This window comes from Triticum urartu, chromosome 2A (assembly GCF_056163025.1).
Source record: "Triticum urartu cultivar PI428250 chromosome 2A, HENAU_Tu73, whole genome shotgun sequence".
Lineage (NCBI taxonomy): Eukaryota > Viridiplantae > Streptophyta > Magnoliopsida > Poales > Poaceae > Triticum > Triticum urartu.
In genome coordinates, this window is record NC_141874.1 from 155,447,244 (window position 1) to 155,468,198 (window position 20,955).

The 20,955-nt window shown below is 44.9% G+C and overlaps 1 pseudogene; it reads right to left on the reverse strand.

Annotated features, from left to right (window-relative positions):
- LOC147984355 (homeobox-leucine zipper protein ROC6-like) overlaps window positions 1–20,955 on the reverse strand; it is a 94,893-nt pseudogene that overhangs the window by 4,576 nt on the left and 69,362 nt on the right.

The following is a 20,955-nucleotide window of genomic DNA, read 5'->3' on the forward strand; positions in this document are numbered from 1 at the left end:
TTTTATCGCTCTCTGGTAAAAATGAAAATTAATTCCGTGAGCGCAAACTTTCTATTTTTTTATCAAGATCAAACAGCTATTACCCAAGAAGATCCTAAAGGCTTTACTTGGCACAAACACTAATTAAAACATAAAAAACACAATCATAACAGTAGCATAATTGTGTAAACACACAAGAAGAGGAAGCAAAAAGCAAAAATAAATTTTATTCATTGGGTTGCCTCCCAACAAGCGCTATAGTTTTACGCCCTTAGCTAGGCATATAGCAAGGATCTAAGTTTTGTCATCTTTGGTTCGAGATCCATAAGATGCCCTCGTGATTGATTCATAAGGTGGATTAATTATAGTTCTAGGAAAGTGTTCCATACCTTTCCTCAAAGGAAATTGGAACTTAATATTGCCTTCTTTCATATCAATCACGACACCGATAGTGCGTAAAAACAGTCTACCAAGAATAATTGGACAAGACGGATTGCAATCAATATCAAGAACAATAAAATCTATGGGCACATAATTCCTATTTGCAAGAATAAGAACATCATTAATTCTTCCCATAGGGCTTTTAATAGTAGAATCCGCCAAATGCAAATTCAAGGACCATTCTTCAAGATTGGTAAGACCAAGCACATCACATAAAGATTTCGGAATTGTGGAAACACTAGCACCCAAGTCACACAAAGCAAAACATTCATAATTTTTAATCTTGACTTTGATAGTAGGTTCCCACTCATCATACAATTTTCTAGGAATTGAAACTTCTATTTTTCTTCAAGAGCTTTTTCATCATAGCATCAACAATATGTTTAGTAAAAGCTTTATTTTGTTCATAAGCATGGGGTGAATTTATCATGGATTGCAACAAAGAAATACAATCAATCAAAGAGCAACTATCATAATTAAAGTCTTTGTAATCCAAAATAGTGGGTGCATCACTAGCTAAAGTTTTGACCTCTCCAAACCCACTTTCATCCATTTTCTCAACAAGATTTTCACCCTCCAAAATATTGGGACGCCTTCTACCTAAAGTTGACTCTTCTTGAGTCCCTTTTTCAACATTCTTAACTTTACTAAACAAGGAATGAATATAAGAATCACCAATCATTTTAAGATCTTCATCACTTTTGCAAGAATAATCACTAGAAAAAGCTTTTTCCAAAAAAATCTCTTTTAGCTCTAATTATAGCAGTTCTTTTCTTACTTTCATCCATAGAAACATAAAGAGTTTTAATTGATTCATCTACTTTAGGCACAAAAATTTTCATCTTGAGATTTTCAACATCATGAGCAATTCTATCAACACTTCTAGACAAATCATCAATTTTGTTCAACTTTTCTTCTATGGAAGTGTTGAAAACTTTTTGTGTGTTGATAAATTCTTTAATATTATTCCCAAGATCAAAGGTGTTCCTATTATTATTGTAAGATTGATTGCCATAGGAATTACCATAATTATTAGAGGAATTACTAGGAAAAGGCCTAGGATTAAAATTACCTCTATAAGCATTGTTGTTGAAATTATTTCTAGAGATAAAATTCACATCAATGGCATCTCTATTTTGATCAATCAAAGTACACAAAGGCATATCATTAAAATCAATAGGAGCACTTTTACTAGCAACCAATTTCATAAGAGCATCAACTTTATCACTCAAAGAAGAAATGTCTTCAACCGAATTAACTTTTTTACTAGTAGGAGCTCTTTCGGTATGCCATTGTGAATAATTTGCCATGATATTATCGAGCAATTTGGTGGCTTCACCCAAAGTAATTTCCATAAAAGTACCACCCGTGGCGGAATCTAAAAGATTACGAGAAACAAAATTCATTCCCGCACAAAAAATTTGTATGATCATCCAAAGATTTAACCCATGAGTTTGGCAATTCCTCAGCATCATTTTCATCCTTTCCCAAGATTGCACGACATGCTCATGTTCAAATTGCTTGAAATTCATGATCTGGGTTCTAAGGGAAATAATTTTTGCGGGAGGAAAATACTTAGTGATAAAATCATCTTTGCAGTTATTCCAAGAATCAATACTATTACGAGGCAAAGAAGAGAACCAAATTTTTGCAGAATCACGCAAGGAAAACGGAAATAATTTCATCTTGACCACATCATTGTCCACATATTTTTTCTTTTGCATACCGCATAATTCCACGAATGTATTAAGATGGGACGCGGCATCCTCATTAGGAGTACCGGAAAATTGGTCTTTCATAACAAGATTCAGCAAAGCATTATTAATATCACAAGTCTCCGCACTAGTGGCGGGGGGAGCAAGCAGAGTGCTAATAAAATCATTGTTGTTGGTATTTGAGAAATCACATAATTTGGTGTTCTCTTGAGTCATGATGACTATACAACAAGATTGCACTCAAAAACAGATCCGGCAAAAAGGGCGAACGGAAAAAGAGAGGCGAATAAAACAGCAAATTTTGTAAAGTGGGGGAGAGGGAAACGAGAGGCAAATGGCGAATAATGTAAATTGCAAGGAGATGAGATTTGTGATTAGGAACCTAGTTATGTTGAAGATCCTCCCCGGCAACGGCGCCAGAAATTCTCCTTGATGGCAGCTGGAACTACGTCGGTATTTCCCCGGAGAGGGAGGGATGATGCAGCATAGCGGCGGTACGTATTTCCCTCAGTTATGAAACCAAGGTTATCGAACCAGTAGGAGAACCAAGCAACACAATGTAAACAGCCCCTGCACACAAATAACAACACCTGCAACCCGACGTGTTAAAGGGGTTGTCAATCCCTTTCGGGTAACGGCACCAGAAATTGGTGCGTGACGGTAAAAAGGTTGTAATAGATTGGATAAATAGATCGCAAATAAAATAAAGTGCAGCAAAGTATTTTTGTATTTTTGGTTTAATAGATCTGAAAATAAAAGCAAGGAAAAAGTAGATTGCAAAGGAAAATATATGAGAAATAAGACCCGGGGGCCGTAGGTTTCACTAGTGGCTTCTCTCGAGAAAAATAGCAAATGGTGGGTAAACAAATTACTGTTGGGCAATTGCTAGAACTTCAAATAATTATGACGATATCCAGGCAATGATCATTACATAGGCATCGCGTCCAAGATTAGTAGACCGACTCCTGCCTGCATCTACTACTATTACTCCACAATCGACCGCTATTCAGCATGCATCTAGTGTATTAAGTTCATCGAAAAACGTAGTAATGCAATAAGAACGATGACATGATGTAGAAAAGAACCGTTTATCTATATGGCGGTAGATATAGATCTCGTCTTTTTTATCCTTAGTAGCAACGATACATACGTGGCAGTTCCCTTTTTGTCACTGGGATCAAGCACCGTAAGATCAAACCCACTACTGGGCACCTCTTCCCATTGCAAGATAAATAGATCGAGTTGGTCAGAGAAAACCCAAATATCGGAGAAGAAATATGAGGCTATAAGAGATCATGCATAAAAGAGATCAAAGAAACTCAAAATACTTTCATGGATATAAAAACATAGATCAGATCATAAACTCGAAGTTCATCAATCCCAACAAACACACCACAAAAGAGTTACATCATATGGATCTCCAAGAGACCATTGTATTGAGGATTAAGAGAGAGAGAGAGAGAGAGAGAGAGAGATGAAGCCGTCTAGCTACTAACTACGGACCCGAAGTTCTACAAAGAACTACTCACGCATCATCGGAGAGGCACCAATGGAAGTGGTGAACCCCTCCGTGATGGTGTCTATATTGGATCTGGTGTTTCTGGACTCTCTGGCGGCTAGATGAATATTTCATCGACTCCCCTAGGGTTCTGGGATTTTGGGGGTATTTATAGAGCAAAGAGGCGGTCCGGGGGGTACCCGAGGTGGGCACAACCCACCAGGGCACGCTAGGGCCTCCTAGCGCGCCCTAGTGGGTTGTCCCTTCCTCAGGATTCCCCCTAGGTGCAACCAGGGCCCATCTGCTTCCTTTTGGCCCATAAAAAATCATCGTAAAGTTTCGTGCCATTTGGACTCCGTTTGATATTGATTTCCTACGATGTAAAAAACATGGAAAAAATAGGAACTAGCACTAGGCACTATGTCAATAGGTTAGTACCAAAAATGATATAAAATGACTATAAAATGATTATAAAACATCCAAGATTGATTATAAAACATCCAAGATTGATTATAAAACAATCAAAAATTATAGATACGTTGGAGACGTTTCGGCATCCCCAAGCTTAATTCCTACTCGTCCTCGAGTAGGCAAGTGATAAAAACAGATTTTTTTGATGTGGAGTGTTGTTCATCAAGTCATTTCATATTCTTTTGTTTATAGCATGGACATTCAGACTTTTATGTGATTCAAAGCAATAGTCTAGTTTTGATATAATAATTTAGATACTCGAGCATACCAACAAGCAACCATGTCTTTCAAAATATCAATGCTAAAATAAGTTATCCCTAGCCCATCATGCTCAAACATTGACCCATTCATGAAACACACTCGAGTATTAACTACACCCAATACTTGAGCACGATCATATTGCCTCCTAGTTGGTGCTTTTTATAAGAGAAGATGGAGACTCACATTTCAAAATAAAAACTGAATAAAGTAAAAGAAGGTCCCTTCGCAATGGGAAGTAGGGATTTGTAGAGGTGCCAGAGCTCAAAGCGAAAATTTTGGAAGTAGGGATTTGTAGAGGTGCCAGGCCTCCTGGCGCGCCCTGGTGGGTTGTCCCCTCCTCGGGACTCCCCCCAAGTGCAACCAGGGCCCATCTGCTTCCTTTTGGCCCATTAAAAATCGTCGTAAGGTTTCGTGCCATTTGGACTCCGTTTTTTATTGATTTCCTCTGACATAAAAAACATGGAAAAAAATAGGAACTGTCACTGGGCACTATATCAATAGGTTAGTACCAAAAAATGATATAGAATGACTATAAAATGATTATAGAACATTCAAGATTGATAATAAAACAGCATGAAACAATAAAAAATTATAGATACATTGGAGACGTATCAGGGCACGAGCAAGGACGGTCATGGTCACCAGTTGGATTGAGCCGCTGCGGGTGCCGCCCATGCCGCTCGAGATGATATCCAACGTGCTCGCCCTCGCCACCACGCACGGGAACATCTCAGACCACCGGGCATGCAGCATTGCACCGATTAACTCTTGTGTTTCTACATGAAGCGTCGCTAGTATCCATGTGTATGGCAATGCACACCTCGTTCATGAGGATGTTGACGAGGTCGATGATGTTGATGATGGCGATGCCGGCCTCACGGGTGGCCTCCGAGACGTAGCCAACGGGGCTGGGGCTGAGCACGCGGGCGAACGTCTCCAATGCAATATCCAGGTGGGGCTGCCACAGCGGGCCATCCACCTGCGTCACCTTCACCAGCTCCTCCATGGCCGCCAACTTGAGCTCAAGCAGCGCGCCACGGTCGATGGTGACGCCTTCGCCGCCGAGGCCATCGTCGAGGCCGCCATCCATGATGCCAGCAGGCAGGTGCATGGCCGCTGAGCCGCCACCCATCAGGTAAGGGATAGACTGCATTCCCATTCCCATGAAGCCGTTGTTGCCGCCAACGTCGAGGTCGAGGCCGAAGCAGAGGGACGACGGCAGGCTCAACGGCGAGAAGATGGCGGAGACGGGGCGGCCGAGGAACTTGCCGGCGAGCGTGCAGACGCGGTCCAGCTCATCCTTGAGGCACGAGTTCTCGATGCGCAGGTGCTGCTCCTCCAGCGACTGATACATCCATTTTGCATCATGCTTTTATATCGATATTTATTGCATTATGGGCTGTTATTACACATTATGTCACAATACTTATGCCCATTCTCTCTTATTTTACAAGGTTTACGTAAAGAGGGAGAATGTCGGCAGCTGGGATTCTGGGATGGAAAAGGAGCAAATATTAGAGACCTATTCTGCACAGCTCCAAAAGTCTTAAAACTTCACGAAAGACGTCTTCAGAATATATAAAAAATACTCAGCAGAAGAGATTCACCAGGGGGGGCACACCCTGCCCACGAGGGTGGGGGCGCGCCCTACCCCCCTGGGCGCGCCCCCCCTACCTCGTGGGCCCCCTGGTGGCCCTCCGGTGGCCATCTTCTGCTATATGAAGTATTTCGATGGGAAAAAATAACAAGCCATCTTCTTGGATGAAACTCCGCTGCCACAAGGCGGAACCTTGGCGCAACCAATCTAGGGCTCTGGTGGAGCTGTTCTGCCGGGGAAACTTACCTCCCGGAGGGTGAAATCATCGCCATCATCATCACCAACGCTCCTCTCATCGGGAGAGGGCAATCTCCATAACCATCTTCATCAGCACCATCTCCTCTCAAAACCCTAGTTCATCTCTTGTATCCAATTCTTGTCTCCAAGTCCGGGATTGGTGCTAGTAGGTTGCTACTAGTGTTAATTACTCCTTGTAGTTGATGCTAGTTGGTTTATTTGGTGGAAGATCATATGTTCAAATCCTATATTCATATTAATATCCCTCTGATTATGAACATGTTTATGCTTTGTGAGTAGTTACTTTTTTTCCTTAGGACATGGGAGAAGTCTTGCTATTAGTAGTCATGTGAATTTGGTATTCGTTCGATATTTTGATGAGATGTATGTTGTCTCTCCTCTAGTGGTGTTATGTGAACGTCGACTACATGACACTTCACCATTATTTGGGCCTAGAGGAAGGCATTGGGAAGTAATAAGTAGATGATGGGTTGCTAGACTGACAGAAGCTTAAACCCTAGTTTATGCGTTGCTTCGTAAGGGGCTGATTTGGATCCATATGTTTCATGCTATGGTTAGGTTTACCTTAATACTTTTGTTGTAGTTGCGGATGCTTGCAATAGAGGTTAATCATAAGTGGGCTGCTTGTCCAAGTAAGGACAATACCCAAGCACCGGTCCACCCACATACCAAATTATCAAAGTACCGAACGCGAATCATATGAGCATGATGAAAACTAGCTTGATGATATTCCCATGTGTCCCCGGGAGCACTTTTCTCTATATAAGAGTTTGTCCAGGCTTGTCCTTTGCTACAAAAAGGATTGGGCCACCTTGCTGCACTTTATTTACTTTTGTTACTTGTTGCTCGTTACAAATTATCCTATCACAAAACTATCTGTTACCACTTATTTCAGTACTTGCAGAGAACACCTTTCTAGAAACCGCTTATCATTTCCTTCTGCTCCTCGTTGGGTTTGATACTCTTACTTATCGAAAGGACTACGATAGATCCCCTATACTTGTATGTCATCAAGACTCTTTTCTGGCGCTGTTGCCGGGGAGTGAAGCGCCTTTGGTAGGTGGAATTTGGTAAGGAAAAAATTATATAGTGTGCTGAAATTTACTGTGACTTGTTACTATGGAAATTAATCCTCTGAGGGGCTTGTTCGGGGTATCTTCACCCCGACCAGTAGAGCAAAGAGTTGCTCCTCAACCTACTGAACCTACTGAAAATGAAAATGTCTGCTTTGAAATTCCTTCAGGTATGATAGAGAAACTGCTAGCTAATCCTTTTTTAGGAGATGGAACAAAACATCCTGATGAGCATCTAATATATGTGGATGAAGTTTGTGGATTATTTAAGCTTGCAGGTGTACCCGGAGATGTTGTTAAGAATAAGGTCTTCCCTTTATCTTTGAAGGGAGATGCATCAACATGGTATAGGCTATGTGATGATATGGGGTCCTGGAATGACAAACGATTGAAATTGTAATTTCATCAGAAGTTTTATCCTATGCATCTTGTTCATCGTGATCACAATTATATATATAATTTTTGGCCTCGCGAAGGAGAAAGCATCGCTCAAGCTTGGGGGAGGCTTAAATCAATGTTATATTCATGCCCCAATCATGAGCTCTCAAGAGAAATGATTATTAAAAAAATTTATGCTCGGCTTTCTGATAACAATCGCACCATGCTTGATACTTCTTGTGTTGCCTCTTTTATGATGAAGATTATTGAATTCAAATGGGATTTATTGGAAAGAATTAAACGCAACTCTGAAGATTGGGACCTCGACAAAGGTAAGGAGTCAGGTATGACACCTAGGTTTGATTGTGTTAAATCTTTTATGGATACTGATGTTTTCTGTAAATTTAGCACTAATTATGGACTTGATTCTGAGATAGTAGCTTCTTTTTGTGAATCTTTTGCTACTTATGTTGATCTCCCCAAGAAGAAGTGGTTTAAATATCATCCTCCCATAGAAGTAAAAGTAGCTGCACCTATTAAAGTTGAAGAAAAGATTGTCACTTATAATGATCCTATTGTTCCTACTTATTATGTTGAGAAACCACCTTTTCCTGTTAGGATAAAGGATCATGCTAAAGCTTCAATTGTGGTTCGTAAAAGCAATATTAAAACTTATACACCTCATGAGCAAATTAAATTTGAACCTGATATTGCTATTGTTAAAGATCTCTTGTCTGATAATGTTGATGGGCAAGTTATTCATTTCCTTGATGAGACTGCTAGAATTGCTAAACCTTGTGCTAAAGATAAAAACAGACCTGTGGTAGGCATCACTACTAGGAAAAGGGCTATAGATAATATGGACACTAATGGCGCACCAGACATGTGGTGCGCCTCTACTATATAGCAGTGGCGCACCATGTGTCGGTGCGCCATTAGTGTGATAGACACTAATGGTGCACCACACCCATGGTGCGCCACTACTAACATAATTTTTTTCCAAAACTACTAATGGTGCACCAGGGAACAGTGCGCCATTACTAGTTTTAACTAGCAATGGCGCACCACTCACCCGTGCGCCACTACTATCATTTTTTCCAAAAATACTAATGGCGCACCACCAGCTAGTGCGCCATTAGTAACCAGGGTTACTAATGGCGCATTTGTAGGTGGTGTGCCATTAGTAACCTGGGACCAGATAGATATTTTGGACAGCCACCTACACACTCACTTTCCCCACTTCATTCTCTCCACCTCCTCCTCCAAGCTTGTCTCGGCTGCCTCCTCCTCCTCACCTCATTTGCACCATAGATTCATCCAAATTAAGTGGTTAAATTACCTTTTTTTTGATAGGTAAGTAAGGGGAAAGCTTTCTTTATGTTGTAGATCTACTTTTTTCTCCCTCCAACAACGTGCACATGCACTTTTTATGGCCTAGCTAGATCTATGTATGTTTCTAGTGTTGCATATGTTTGTGGTGTTGCATATATGTTTGTGTTTGCAGGTACTGGTATTTGAAATGCGATAGTTGTCAATATTTTGCCGGAATGTTGATTCATTTCCGTTTCAGCGAGAATTTTGGCACTATGCATTCTTTTTGGTCCTATTTTTAGGGAAAGTCATGTCAAATTTTTTCTTGGTTCTAAAATATTGTTTTACTCTACCCCGCAGGCGACCATGGTCCGCACGATGACCGGAGGCATCGTGAATAGGTTTTTGAGCTCTGCGAAGGCCGAGATGCTTCAAAAGAACGAGACGGAGATAAGATGTCTGTGTCGAAGATGCAAGCTGAAGAGCCTTATTGTGGACCCGGATTCCGGGCAGGTGCAGGACCACCTGCTCTTGCGTGGTTTCATGGATGGCTATCGGTGGCAAGGTGATGAAGATGACTATGAAGTCGTCCATGGGGGCCGAGCAAGAAATGAGGAAGGGCAGCAAGACAACCACCGCGGCGAGGGCGGGCGAGAAGACGAAGAATCTCCAGGACATGATCACGACGGTGATGCTGTACATAGTCATCATGTAGAAGATGTCAGACATGATGATGAGGAAGATCAAGATGAAGGGCATGATCATGAAGATGAAGATGCCGGAGCAGACAACGATGGACCATCGATGGGCTGGGTGCAGGACCCTCATATTCAAGAGCTGCTTCTCAAGCAGACGGATAACGCAAGAGCTGCCGCCCGAGAGAAAGCCAAGCTGGATCAACTGGAGATAGACGCGGTTACTCCATTGTATGAAGGATGCAGGCCCGAGGATACCCGCCTGAAAGTAACGCTCATGGCTCTGGAGATGAAGGTAAAACACAAAATGACCGACGCATGCTTGAACGAGAACATGTCATTCTGGCACGAACGTCTTCCCAAGGGGAACAAGTGCCCGACCAGTTTCGAGGAGGCAAAGAAAATCATGTGTCCTATGGATTTACCGCACGTGAAATACCATGTGTGCATGAACAATTGCATCATTTATCAGGACGAGCATGCGGAGTCTACCATCTGTCCGGTGTGCGGCGTCACTCGATACAAGAAGAGGAAGAAAGCTCCTCAAAAAGTGGTGTGGTACTTTCCGATCACTCCTCGTCTGCAGCGGTATTTCGCGGACCCAAAGGTAGCAAAGCTCCTGTGTTGGCACGCGGATAGGGAGGAGAAGAAGCGAGAAGATGATGCAAATGATGTGGAGATAAATAAAAAAGACAAGATGCTGATTCACCCTAAGGATGGGAGCCACTGGCTAGCGTTGAACTTCGAACACCCAGAATTTGGGAACGATCCAAGGAACATCATGCTGGGCGCGAGCACCGATGGAGTCAATCCGTTTGGCAGCCAGAGAAGCACACATAGCACCTGGCCTGTGTTTGTGTTGATGTGCAACCTTCCCCCTGGTTGTGCATGAAGAGGAAGTACATTCACATGAGTATGCTAATTGAAGGGCCGAAACAACCAGGGAACAACATCAATCTGTATTTGGGGCTGCTGAAAGAGGAGCTAGACATGCTGTGGAAAACGCCAGCCAATATGTGGGACGCCGCAGAGAAAGAATATTTCCCTATGAGAGCCGCACTGCTCACAACGGTGCAGGACTATCTCGGTTACGGATATGTCGCGGGGCAGGTGGTCCACGGATTTTCTGGATGCGTCAGGTGCATGGATGACACAACGTATCACCAGCTAGATAGAGATCCCGGGTCTTCGAAAACCATGTTCATGGGACATCGAAGGTGGCTTCGCGACGATGACCCGTGGAGAAAACGCAAGGATCTGTTCGATGGTGAAACCGAACCCCGAAGATGCCCGCGTACGAGGAGCGACGAGGAAATAGACGAGCTATTGAAAAATTGGAAAGATTACCCACTGCAGGTAAAGAAGCAAAAGGCACCAGAACCGGGAAAGAAGCGAAAGGCACCAGAGCCGCTGCTGAAGGTATGGAAAACGAGGTATGTTTTCTGGGACTTGCCGTACTGGAAGATCCACCGTGTGCCTCACAGCCTTGATGTCATGCATATCACGAAGAATGTGTGCGAGTGTCTACTTGGTACCCTGCTCAACATGCCAGAGAGGACCAAAGATGGGCCGAAAGCAAGGGCAGACTTGAAATCAATGGGCATCAGGGAGGAGCTTCACGCTGATGATGATGATGATGATGATGATGATGAGGCGAAGCAGGACACGAAAAGTCGTCGCAAAGGAAAAAAGGCCAAGAAGACCGGAAATGACTTCCCTCCCGTGTGCTTCACTCTAAGTCAGGAGGAGATCAATCAGTTTTTCACCTGCCTCATAGGAATAAAACTTCCTTACGGTTACGCGGGGAAGATAAGCAGATACCTAGACTCAGCGAAGCAGAAGTTCAGCGGGATGAAGTCTCACGACTGTCACGTGCTGATGACGCAGATACTTCCGGTTGCAATCCATGGGATCATATGGACGCGCACGTCCATGAAACGCTATTTGTCCTATGCAACTTTTTTGACGTCATCTCTCGGAAGTCGGTTGGCGTGAGGCAACTCAGAAGGCTACATGAAGAGATCATGGTGATACTATGTGAGCTTGAGATGTACTTCCCGCCTGCATTCTTCGACGTTATGGTGCATCTGCTGGTCCATATCATGGAGGATATCATCCAACTGGGCCGACGTTCCTGCACAGCATGATGCCGTTCGAAAGGATGAATGGTGTCATCAAAGGATATGTTCGCAACATGTCACGTCCAGAGGGAAGCATAGCTAGGGGCTTTCTGACCAAAGAGTGCATCTCCTACTACACGAATTATCTAGGCATCGAGAACCCCGTTGGTCTGCCCGTCAATAGGCACCTCGACAGGCTCACTGGATGGGGTCACTGTGAGGGTCACCGCGAAATGCATGTCGACTTCAAGAGTCGACTCGCCGACTTTGAAAGAGCAAACCTAGTCGTGCTACAACACATAGACGTGGTCGATCCTTGGGTGGTAGAGCACAAAACCTTTACTGAGAAGACGTACAATGACTGAGGCCAACAGAGGACGGACGGAGATATAATCAAAGAGCACAACTCATGTTTCACGCGTTGGTTCAAGCAGAAGCATCTGTCATACCCTTTACATGAGGATTCTTCCACGGAAGAACAACTCATATTCGCCTTGTCATAGGGCGCCGAGCACAACCTGATGACGTATGAGGCGTACGATATCAACTTACACATTCTACACCGAGGGAAAGGACATAAAGAGCGATGGTTATCAGAACTCTGGGGTAACGATGGAATCCTACACCGGTAACAACAAGGACAGATACTACGGAAGGATCGAGAAGATCTGGGAGCTGAGCTACGCTGGAGAGAAGGTCCCGATGTTCCGTGTCAGGCCAAGAGCGTCATAAAAGAAGACCGGTATTTCACCACCATGGTTATACCCGAAGCCAAATCCAAGACCGCGGGCGCAAACGTCACCGTGAAAAATGAGCCATTGGTACTGGCTTCCCAAGTGGACCAATGCTTCTTCATTACCGACCTGTCAAAGCCCAGTCGTGTTGTCGTGAGAAGAGGCAAAAGGAAGATCATCGGAATGGATGGAGTCGCCAATGAGCAAGACTTCGACAAGTACGGCGACCCGAAGATGGAACATGACGACGATGATGAAGTACCAGCATACACCACAAGAAGAAGCAGGACCACCCTACCTAAAGGACGCCCGTTCAAGAGATGAATTCCATTTACGAAAAATAAGGGCAAGATGATTGTGAACAGATAGCTAGTTAATATTTTTTGAACTCGTGAATATTTTTAAATTTAATTCATGGGCACTTTTTGAATTCATGAATATTTTTTTAAATTTGATGATATTTTTTCATATTCAATATGAAAAAATATTGAATATTCATGAGGACACTCGATCTCGATCCCCCTCCATCTCGATCGCTATCCCCCCTCGCCAGATCCACCTCGCCACCGAGCACCCCCCACACCCTCCCCCGCTCCACCGCCGCCGACGACCCCCCGCACCTTTCCCCGCTCCACCACCGCTAACGACCCCCGCACCCTCCCCCGCTCCACCATCGCCGACGACCCCCCGCACCCTCCCCCGCTCCACCGTCACCGAGCGCACCACCCACCCCCTCCCTCCCCACCCTCGAGCGAGACCTAGGGTTCAAAGCGCCGCTGCAGGCCCTCCGCTAGGCAACAAAAAATCCTAAAAAAAATTACTAATGGCGCACCGCTAGGGGGTGCGCCATTGCTATCCAAAAAAAGATTACCAATGGCGCACCTCTAGGGGATGCGCCATTGCAATTCAAAAAAAGATTACTAATGGCGCACCGCCAGGAGGTGCGCCATTGCTATCAAAAAAATACTAATGGCGCACCGTTGGGTGGTGCGCCATTGCTAACCCTCCCCCACTAAAATCCCCACTCCACTTGCTCCCCTCTCCCTCTGGCCTCTCTCCCTCCCTTCGCCAGATCCACGTGCCCTCCCCCAACCCACTGCGCCATCGCCCCGACCCACTGCTTCACCGCCCCGACCCACGCGCCGCCGCCCAGACCCACTGCACCGCCGCCCCGACCCACGCGCCGCCGCCCAGACCCTCCCCGAGCGCGGCCGTCGTGCGTCACCACGGCCACCGACCGCCCCGTGCTTCGTTGTCGTGCCGTCATCGCCTAGGAGCTGCGCCAGGAGCAACACCATCATCACCTTCATCACCTACGTCCACGGATTGGAGCCGGTTCATCAAGGATCGAGCGCATCGACCTCTTCTTCCTCATCACCGACCACTGCTTCTCGGCGTCTATCCGCGCTGCCCCGACCACCCTTGGCCTCGCCGTCTCCTTCCCAGGCTCTGCGGTGAGCGTCTCCATCGATTCCCCCACTTTTCCCCTTGTTTAGTCGCCGTTTGTGCCGCCCGCCACTTCCCTGCGGGCTCGTGCTCACCGCGCCGGCCGCCCCTCGCGTGGACGTGCGCCACCCACTCGCGTAGAGCCTAGAGGATAGAAATAGTTGGTATTTGTGTTAGTTGTACAGATGAAGAAGCTAATTTTTTGGGTTTCGTACTGCTGTCCATGATTACCATACCGCAGAAGTTTGGTACTAGTAGAAACTTTGGAACTTGCAAACCCAAATCTGTCGAGTTTCTGTTTGATTAGCCTACTGTATTCCCGATTTTTGTTTCATTTAGCATATTGTAAATGCTTTGAAATAATTGAACCAAATTCAGTTTGTATCCTACAGTAATTCAGTTTTTCAGGTTTTGTGCATAGGATGTTTGTCTTCTCAGTTCATTCTGCAAAACAGTTCTCCAACGGTTGCCCTACCTGTGACATGGATAGGTTCAGTGCATCAACAGTGCTACTCTAGTATCTAGTTGTTGTAATAAGCCTTGTGGTTTGGTGACTTGTTTGTCAGCTGTTCCTTATTATATACAGATTGTGGTTCCCTTTTGTTGCATATTGAAATGCTACTGTCGTGTATTATGGATACAAAATCTGAAGGGAATTTTAAGGGAGCATAGAGAAATCATTCACCTTTGGTGATTTTTGTAGTAAAAATGTGGACTTGTTTGTTTGAAATTTGCTTTGGAAGTCTGTTAGTAACCTAACTATCTTGTGCTTATGCTTATATGATGTATTTTCTTGTTGGTGTTGGTTTGTTTAGGCTAGTGCAGGGTGTTGCTTTATTCTGTCATCATTTGTAACTATGTCACAAATAAATTGTTCCTTCTTCTGTATTTGACAAGTAATGATTGTTGATAAGCTGAGGCATGGATTAAGCTGTTTCTTTGATGTAACATATTGTATATCACTCCACAATGAAATACAGTACATATTGATGTGCTTTGTAAAACTTGTTCATGTACTGAACTACTAATGCCTTGTGATGCTCTGAATTACTTATGATCACATTGAGAAAGACTTGTAAAGATGATGATCATCTTTTACAGAAAAAAAATTCTGTAAACACGTCAGTAACTTTGCTAGTCTGCTAGGTTTTGTCTCCGACCATCATGTCGTGATGATTTTGCAGGTACCCCGAGAGGCCCTTGAGTTTGCTGGAATGTCGATTAACTTCCGTTCCGGCAAATTCGGGTACTCCATATGTCCTATTTTCAGCAAAGGTCATGCTGAAATTTTCCGTGAATTTTAGCATGACTTTGCTAAAAAATAGGACATATGGGGTACTTGTGACTAATGCATGGGCCAGGGTATCTTAGTACTTAATTAAGATCAACTGCCCCTTTATTCTTCTTGCATTAAACCATAGGTGGCAATAGAGCCAAGTGATTAGGCCCAACTTAGAATTCTCCTTCCCAACTTAGCTTTTAGGATGCCTCGGTGTCAATAAACCATAAATTATAAAACCTTGGCTTTTAGGGTGCCTCGGTGTCGATAAAAACCTAAATGATGAAAGCTTAGGCTTTTAGGGTGCCTCGGCGTCAACAAACCCTAAATGATAAAAGATTAGCTTTTAGGATGCCTCGGTGTCGACAAACCCTAAATGATGAGACCATGATCTTGTCCCTTGACAATAACCAACTTTTTGACCAAACTTTTTCCTATTTAGAGCGAAACATGGCCCACAACGATGAGGCCGACGGTTCGGGCAAGCAATTCTGGGAGCTGTCCCAGGAGATGGAGGAAGAACCTCACCGCTATGAGGACGTCGCGGAAGACACCGATCCTAACTACACAACCCCTAGTGGCATCGGGGATGACACCACTGATGGTGCCGCCGAGGATGCCACCACTGATGATGGCAGCGCACGCACAGATGAAAGGATCGATATGGTTGACTAGAGGAGGGTGAATAGGCAACTAACAACTTTTAGCTTTTCTTTAACAATTTAAACTTTGCATCAAACTAGGTTGTCTAGAAATGCAACTAGGTGAGCAACCTATATGATGCAACAAAGATAGGAACACAAGCAAGCAAGATATATATCACAAATAAGCTTGCACAAGTAAAGGCACGAGATAACCAAGAGTGGAGCTGGTGGAGACGAGGATGTGTTACCGAAGTTCCTTCCCTTTGAGGGGGAAGTACGTCTCCGTTGGAGTGGTGTGGAGGCACAACGCTCCCCAAGAAGCCACTAGGGCCACCGTATTCTCCTCACGCCCTCACTCAATGCGAGATGCCGTGATTCCACTATTGGTGCCCTTGGAGGCGGCGACCGAACCTTTACAAACAAGGTTGGGGCAATCTCCACAACCCAATTGGAGGCTCCCAACGACACCACAAAGCTTCACCACAATGGACTATGGCTCCGTGGTGACCTCAACCGTCTAGGGTGCTCAAACACCCAAGAGTAACAAGATCCGCAAGGGATTAGTGGGGGGAATCAAATTTCTCTTGGTGGAAGTGTAGATCGGGGCCTTCTCAACCACTCCCAAGCAAATCAACAAGTTTGATTCGCTAGGGAGTGAGATCGGACGAAAATTGAGCTTAGAGCAACAATGGAGCTTAGGGTTAGAAGAGGTGGTAAACTAGAGGAAGACACCCCTTTATAGCTTAGGACAAAAATCCAACCGTTATCCACCTACCAGCCCGCGACCAGCGGTACTACTGCCGCAGACCAGCCGTACTACCGCAGGGCCACACGGTACTTCCACTTGCTGACAAGCGGTACTACCGCAAGGCCACGCAGTACTACCGTGCGGGCCCGCCGTACTACTATTGGAAATATTCCCTAGAGGCAATAATAAATTGGTTATAGGGAATGTTGCAGACCCGTTGACTGAAACCTCTCTCACAAGCATAACATGATCAAACCCAGAATTCTTTGGGTGTTAGTCACATGGGATGTGACCTTGAGTGTTAATCACATATCGATATGAACTGGATTATTGACTCTAGTGCAAGTGGGAGACTGTTGGAAATATGCCCTAGAGGCAATAATAAATTGGTTATTATTATATTTCCTTGTTCATGATAATCGTTTATTATCCATGCAAGAATTGTATTGATAGGAAACTCAGATACATGTGTGGATACATAGACAACACCATGTCCCTAGTAAGCCTCTAGTTGACTAGCTTGTTGATCAATAGATGGTTACGGTTTCCTGACCATGGACATTGGATGTTGTTGATAACGGGATCACATCATTAGGAGAATGATGTGATGGACAAGACCCAATCCTAAGCCTAGCACAAGATCATGTAGTTCGTATGCTAAAGCTTTTCTAATGTCAAGTATCATTTCCTTAGACCATGAGATTGTGAAACTCCCGGATATCGTAGGAGTGCTTTGGGTGTGCCAAACGTCACAACGTAACTGGGTGGCTATAAAGGTACACTACAGGTATCTCCGAAAGTGTCTGTTGGGTTGGCATGAATCGAGACTGGGATTTGTCACTCCGTGTAAACGGAGAGGTATCTCTGGGCCCACTCGGTAGGACATCATCATAATGTGCACAATGTGATCAAGGAGTTGATCACGGGATGATGTGTTACGGAACGAGTAAAGAGACTTGCCGGTAACGACATTGAACAAGGTATCGGGATACCGATGATCGAATCTCGGGCAAGTATCGTACCGATAGACAAAGGGAATTGTATACGGGATTGATTAAGTCCTTGACATCGTGGTTCATCCGATGAGATCATCGTGGAACATGTGGGGGCCAACATGGGTATCCAGATCCCGCTGTTGGTTATTGGCCGGAGAGGTGTCTCGGTCATGTCTGCATGGTTCCGAACCCGTAGGGTCTACACACTTAAGGTTCGATGACGTTAGGGTTATAGGGAAAGTATGTACGCGGTTACCGAATGTTGTTCGGAGTCCCGGATGAGATCCCGGACGTCACGAGGAGTTCCGGAATGGTCCGGAGGTAAATATTGATATATAGGAAGTATGGTTTTGGCCACCGGAAGTGTTCCGGGCATCACCGGTAGTGTACCGGGACCACCGGAGGGGTCCGGGGGTCCACCAGGTGGAGCCACCAGCCCTGGAGGCCTACATGGGCCAATAGTGGGAAGGAACCAGCCCCTAGGTGGGCTAGGGCGCCTCCCACCAAGGCCCAAGGTGCCTCCAATAGGGGAAGGGAGCAAACCCTAGGGCAGATGGGCCCTAAGGCCCACCCTAGGTGCGCCTCCCCCTCTCCCCCTTGGCTGCCCCCTAGATGTGATCTAGGGCTGGCCGCCACCCCTAGGGTGGGAACCCTAGGTGGGGGAGCAGCCCTCCCTCTCCCCCTATATATAGTGGAGGCAAAGGGGCAGCCCAACACATGATTTAATCTCCCTGTTGGTGCAGCCCTACTCCTCTTCCTCCTCGTCTCTCGTAGTGCTTGGCGAAGCCCTGCTGGAGTCCCGCGCTCCTCCACGACCACCACGCCGTCGTGCTGCTGCTGGATGGAGTCTTCCCCAACCTCTCCTTCTCCCCTTGCTGGATCAAGGCGTAGGAGACGTCACCGGGCTGTACGTGTGTTGAACACGGAGGTGCCGTCCGTTCGGCACTAGGATCATCGGTGATTTGGATCACGACGAGTACGACTCCATTAACCCCGTTCACTTGAACGCTTCCGCTTAGCGATCTACAAGGGTATGTAGATGCACTCTCATTCCCCTCGTTGCTAGATTACTCCATAGATTGATCTTGGTGATGTGTAGAAAATTTTGAATTTCTGCTACGTTCCCCAACAGTGGCATCATGAGCTAGGTCTATGCGTAGTTTCTATGCACGAGTAGAACACAAGTTGTTGTGGGCGTCGATTTTGTCAATTTGCTTGCCGTTACTAGTCTTATCTTGATTCGGCAGCATCGTGGGATGAAGCGGCCTGGACCGACCTTACACGTACTCTTATGTGAGACTGGTTCCACTGACTGACATGCGCTAGTTGCATAAGGTGGCTAGCGGGTGTCTGTCTCTCCCACTTTAGTCGGATTGGATTCGATGAAAAGGGTCCTTATGAAGGGTAAATAGAAATTGGCATATCACGTTGTGGTTTTCGCGTAGGTAAGATTCGTTCTTGCTAGAAACCTATAGCAGCCACGTAAAAACTTGCAAGAACAATTAGAGGACGTCTAACTTGTTTTTGCAGCAAGTGTTTTGTGATGTGATATGGCCAAAGGATGTGATGAATGATATATGTGATGTATGAGATGATCATGTTCTTGTAATAGGAATCACGACTTGCATGTTGATGAGTATGACAACCGGCAGGAGCCATAGGAGTTGTCTTAATTTATTTATGACCTGCGTGTCAATATAAACATCATGTAATTACTTTACTTTATTGCTAACCATTAGCTGTAGTAGTAGAAGTAATAGTTGGTGAGACAACTTCATGAAGACACGATGATGGAGATCATGATGATGGAGATCATGGTGTCATGCCAGTGACGATGATGATCATGGAGCCCCGAAGATGGAGATCAAAAGGAGCAAAGTGATGATGGCCATATCATGTCACTATTTGATTGCATGTGATGTTTATCATGTTTTACATTTTATTTGCTTAGAACGATGGTAGCTTAAATAAGATGATCCCTCACTAAAATTTCAAGAAAGGTGTTCCCCCTAACTGTGCACCGTTGCGAAGGTTCGTTGTTTCGAAGCACCACGTGATGATCGGGTGTGATAGATTCTAACGTTCGAATACAACGGGTGTTGACGAGCCTAGCATGTACAGGCATGGCCTCGGGACACATGCGAAACACTTAGGTTGACTTGACGAGCCTAGCATGTACATACATGGCCTCGGAACACGGAAGACCGAAAGGTCGAACATGAGTCGTATAGAAGATACGATCAACATGAAGATGTTCACCGGTGATGACTGGTCCGTCTCACGTGATGATCGGACACGGCCTAGTTGACTCGGATCATGTAATCACTTAGATGACTAGAGGGATGTCTATCTGAGTGGGAGTTCATAAGATGAACTTAATTATCCTGAACATAGTCAAAAGGTCTTCGCAAATTATGTCGTGGCTCGCGCTTCAGTTCTACTGTTTAGATATGCTCCTAGAGAAAATTTAGTTGAAAGTTGATAGTAGCAATTATGCAGACTAGGTCCGTAAACTGAGGATTGTCCTCATTGCATCATAGAAGGCTTATGTCCTTAATGCACCGCTCAGTGTGCTAAACCTCGAACGTCATCTGTGGATGTTGCGAACATCTGACATACACATTTTGATAACTACGTGATAGTTCAGTTAAACGGTTTAGATTTGAGGCACCGAAGACGTTTTGAAACGTCGCGAAACATATGAGATGTTTCGAGGGCTGAAATTGGGATTTCAGGCTCGTGCCCACGTCAAGAGGTATAAGACCTCCGATGATTTTCTTAGCCTGCAAACTAAGGGAGAAAAGCTCAATTGTTGAGCTTGTGCTCAGATTGTCTGAGTACAACAATCATTTGAATCGAGTGGGAGTTGATCTTCCAGATGAGATAGTGATGTTTCTCCGAAGTCATTACCACCAAGCTGCTAGAGCTTCATGATGAACTATGATATATCAGGGACATATATGATGATCCTTGAGATATTCGCGGTGTTTGACATCACAAAAGTAGAAATCAAGAAGGAGCATCAATTGTTGATGGTTGGTGAAACCACTAGTTTCAAGAAGGGCAAGGGCAAGAAGGGATACTTCATGAAACGGCAATTCAGCTGCTGCTCTAGTGAAGAAACCCAAGGTTGAACCCAAACCCGAGACTAAGTGCTTCTGTAATAAGGGGAACAGCCACTGGAGCAGAATTACCCTAGATACTTGGTAGATGAGAAGGCTGGCAAGGTCGATAGAAGTATATTGGATATACATTGTGTTAATGTGTACTTTACTAGTACTCCTAGTAGCACCATGGTATTAGATACCGGTT